At 35.0% G+C, this 5150-nt stretch overlaps 1 pseudogene; it reads left to right on the plus strand.

Annotated features, from left to right (window-relative positions):
* The first annotated feature begins 2449 nt into the window (after window positions 1-2449).
* Window positions 2450-3733, plus strand: LOC102885263 (annotated as a pseudogene).
* Window positions 3734-5150: the final 1417 nt, after the last annotated feature.

A 5150-nucleotide genomic window follows, 5' to 3' on the forward strand; every position in this document is an offset into this window, starting at 1 on the left:
TTAGCCATGTGAGGACCCAATACAAAGATGATTATCTATGCACCAGATACCAAAGCTGCTTACACCTTGAACTTGGACTTCCCAGCCTCCAGAACTGTGAGAAATACATTTCTGTTGAGTATAAGCCAAGCTATCTAGTCTATGGTGTTCTGTTATAGCAGCCTGAAAGAAGTAAGACAGAGATTGTTACCAAGAAGTGAGTGTTGCTGAAAAAAATACCTAAAAATATGAAAGTGGCTTTGGAATTGGGTAATAAGTAGAGACTGGAAGAGTTTTGAGGTGCATATTGGAAAAAGCCTACATTACCATGAACAGATCATTAAAGGAAACACAACAATAGATCAAAGTTGAGAGGAGAAATCAATCAAACAGAAAACAGAAAAAATATTGGGAAAAGTCAATAAAATAAAAAAAACTGTTTCTTTAAAGAGATTGATAAAATGTATTATTCTCTAGCTAGTCTGATTAGGGGGGAAAGAAAAAAAGAAAGAGGATACAATTTACGAAAATCAATAATAAAAGAGGTTACACCACTACAGATTCCATAGATATTTAAAGGACAACAAGGAAATAGTATGAATACTTCATGGCGATAATTTTGAAAATATAGATAAAACATGTTACCTGAAATATACAAACTAACTAAACTCATTCAAGAAAAAGCATATAAGCTGAATATCACTATATCTGTTAAAGAAATTAAATTTATAGTTTAAAAAAAAAACAATTCAGGCCTAGATGGCTTCTCTGGTGACTCCTACAAAATATTTAAGGAAGAAACAATACTAATCCTACACGAATAGTTCCTGAAAATGAAGAGGATGGGATATTTCCCAAGTCATTCTGTGAAGCCAGCATTATCCTGACAATAAAGCTAAGCAAATAAATTAAAGGAAGAGACACCAGATATCCCCCTTAAATATAGATAAGAATATATTTTGGAATATTTTAACAAATCTAATCTAACCGTATATTCAAAGGATAATACATCATGACCAAGTGGGGTTTATCTCAGGAATTTAAAGTATTTTTACCACTTGGGAATCAATCAATGTAATTTATTATTTTAACAAGCTAAAAAGTAAAAGCTATATGAATATCTCAATTGGTGCAGAAAAAGCATTTGACACAATCCAAGTATCTGACATAAAACATTTGTCACAAAGCCTCAGAACACTAGGAATAAAAAAGGAACATAAACTGAAAAAGGATCTCTTCAAAAAACCTAAAGCTAGCATTATACTTAATGGCTTTAAGTATACAGCATGGAATTGGTGTAAAGATAGATAAATCAATGAAACGAAAAAGAGTGTCCAGAAATAGACCCACAGAAATATGGACAACATACACCTATGAAGTAACAAAGGTAATTCAGTGGAGAAAACTCTTTAAAAAGAATCTGGAACAATTGGATATACACAGGCAGAAAAGTAAAAATAAAAAATTTGATTCATATCTTACGTCACCCAAAAATAAATTTTAATAGATGACAGATCTAAAAGTAAAACCGAAGATTATAAAACTTTTAGCAAAATGCAAAAAAAAAACACATTTTGATCTTTGGATAGGCATTTTTCTTAGCTACAAATCCAAAAAATAACAAATTGATAAAGTGGACTTCATGAAATGCAAAAACTCTGCTCTTTGAAAGACATTGTTAAGACAATGAAAAGACAAGCCATAGATGGAGAGAAAATTCTACAGGGTCATATATCTGATAAAGGACTTACATTCAGAATACACAAAGAGCTCTCAAAACTCAATAGATATCAAGCAACAAAATTTAAAAATGTGCAAAAAATTTGAAAGACACTTCACCAAAGGAGAGATATAAATGGCAAATAAGCACATAAACAGGTGCTCAATACCAGTAGTCATTAGGAAAATGCAAATTAAAACCACAATGAGATACCACTACAGAACTATTAGAATAGCCAAAATTGAAATGACCAACCATACCATGTGTTGGGGATATGTGGATGAAGTGCAGTTATCATATACTGCTAGAAAAAATATTAAATAATACAACCACTTTGGAAAAGTTTTTTTTTTTTTTTTTTAATGTTAAACACGTATCATACACTCCAGCCATTCTACTCATCGCTAAAATTTACCCAAGGGAAATGAAAGTACATGCACATACAAATATGTGAACATGTGAAAAATTCATGGCAGCTTTATTTGTAATAGCCTCAAACTGGTAACAACCCAAATGTTCTTCAAAAGGCGAATGGATAAATAAATTGTGGTATGTCCATACAATTGTCTACCACAGAAAAGAATATACCTTTGTGGCTCATCCTAGGCAAATGAGGGCTGCACGTCAGCGCCTGCATTGACCCGCCTCCGGAAAGAATCTGGGTGCATCTGGTAAGCGGTCTCCTAGCAACCAGAGCAGCTGGGACAACAAAGCACTAAGGCCGCTTTTTGCCCTGCCGCCAGAGGTACCATGGTGGACAAGAAATGGCTGTTAGGGCCACGGACTCTGGAACCAATGCCCCTGGGAATGAACTGTAAGCCCTGGTACCAGGACAAGTTACCTTCCAAGTGTTTCGCAAAGCACAAGAACAGGTTTCTGAAGTTCCCCACCTCCCTGGATAGCCGGCAGTGGATATTTGTCAAAGAGGGACTGGATGACTTCAGGATGGGCTGTCCACCTTGTGAAAATATGATCACTCGCGGCCCTATGGAGGGCTTTCTCCCTATAATTGATCATAGAGTTTCCCAACCTGCCTCCAAAAAGAGTCGGAAAAAGCTGCCCGCGGAAGTAGACATGTTTTCCACACTCTCGCCAGCCCAGCAAGCACGGAAGGCATTCGTAGAGGACAGCGAAGCCAGCCTAACTAAGTGTCCCTTGACTCACTACCTGAATCTGGAGGAAAGTCTACCTGAAGACCTCTTATTAAATGTTCTGGAAGTGCTCTATCCTGACAAGAAGCTGGAGGACACATGTACTTATTGTCAGGGCACCAGGAAAAGAATGAAGTCCCCCACAAAGCTTCGTGAAAAACCTCCGGCTGAAATCTACCTGGAACCTCCCAAGAAGACTCCTCTGAAACCTTCCGACAATTCCCTTCCTGAGAAAAAGAGAAAAAAGAAGTCAGACACAAAGGATTTTCCCAAAGGTTCTCCTCTTCACAGAAAAATTCCGAGAGCAGTTCGTAAATTCTGCAGATGGGTTGATACTTTTGGAGACTTGGGCATTGATGAAGAGTTCATTATGAAACAGTTTGATATTGGCCATGAGTGCAACCCAACCTATGGTACTGGCAAAATAAAGAAAATAAGCCAAGTTCCTTTGGAATTAAGGTACAGCATACAGCTAGATCCTATAAAAGAGAGAAAATTCTCCCTACAAGAAGACACCTGGGAGAGGAAACTGCAGAAACCATATGATCCTTATAAACCCAACCGTGTGAAAATTAGGTATGGAGCATGGTACCTGAAACCCAAGCTGTGGAAAAAACTAATAAATGATGAACCTTTGCTTGACCCCTTACTTGAAGATGAAGGTGGGATTTTTGGAAAGAACCGTGAACCAGACATTATTGATGATCTTTATGGAACAATTGCCTTTAAAGACTTCATTGTAAGCAAGGGCTACGATATGCCCGGTGTGCTCGAGAAGTTGTTTATGAGAAAGGGGTGGAATTATGATTCTGTTAATACTCCAATACACCGAGTAATGAAACTCAGCTCAACAGTAGATGATGATTCAGAGGAAGATGATTAGACAGGTTTCTACTTACTATTTACTTGGCTATTTCATTCTCTCATTTAACATCATTCAGAATTCATGATGAGTGTCCCACTGTGTACAACTTTGGTTCCACAACATCTGTAAATTTAACAGCTGATGCTTATAAACATTTCTAAATGACTTCTGCTTGGGTTAATCAATATTTTATGTATTTTACTAATTATGAAATCACTATTTATATATTCTAAAAAATTTTATAGCATTGTAAATATATTGTTATATTATTTGTAAAATAAAACTTTATAAATAAAAGAATTACATTAAAATAATCTTGTTATGTCAACTACAACATGAGATGAATCTCAAAATAATTGTGCAGAATAAAAGGAGACCTGTATAGCTCCACTATATTAAAATTATAATGAATTAATTATAATAATTATATTGTTGAGCAAAACTTGAAATCTATGTCCAAAGTAATTTTAGCCTCATTTAATAATAAAGTTGTTATCTCCCCTATTAAGATTGCATCAAAGTCCAAAATCAAATTGAAAACTATCAAAATTATAGGAGAAAATTTAGTTATACTGTTTTATCTTACCACCTGATTTAATATATTTAAAAACTTTTCATATTCATAAAAATTTCCCATGAAGGAGTGTTTCCATATCATACAACACTGGTGCAGAATGGCAGAGAGCTTCAAGCCCCGAAAATCTAGTGTGCAAAATAGATAAGTGAGCAAAACTACCCAGCAACATCGAATATTCTCAAGTGTTTATTCAAGTACAATTAATTTTTGCATTTCATGAATAGAAATATAAAATTCACTCATAAATTTAAAATAAGAAATCAAGCAACTTCTTTATATTTCCAAAATAATAGGTAAACTGTCTGGGACAGGAAATTTTATAGCTGGAAAGATTTGTAGAGGAAATCTGAAGTGCACTTCTGTTTCCAGTAATGAAGGAATTCATCTTCAAATAGAAGTATGTATTTCATCTTCATAAGGGAACATAAGCCATCAGATTGTATCATCCACTAATATTCTTGTCGCAGTCAGCTGCTCCCCTTTCACTTTTCTTTTTTTAATCGAATTTTCTTAGTATTTGGATTACTACTCTCATTAACATTCTTGATGATTAAATATTCATGGAGACTATTCATTTAAATCCTAGCATCAGCTCTTTGATCTTGTTACCTTCATTAGGCTTGTCCTCATCTCACTACAGACACCAATCCCCATAGTCAGACTCTTAGACTTTGTTCCTGGCAATAAATACACCAACTTCAAATCCCAGTTTCAATATTGTGGTTTCTGATCCATATTTCTTACCTTGTTGACCACCTTTTTTAATATTCCCAAATCTCTTATTCTTCAATTCCAACATGATTTCCAATCCAACAATCCTTATCACCCTTTCAGTATTAATTATGCCTTATGGTTTCA

Source organism: Pteropus alecto, unplaced genomic scaffold (genome assembly GCF_000325575.1).
Source record: "Pteropus alecto unplaced genomic scaffold, ASM32557v1 scaffold2886, whole genome shotgun sequence".
NCBI lineage: Eukaryota > Metazoa > Chordata > Mammalia > Chiroptera > Pteropodidae > Pteropus > Pteropus alecto.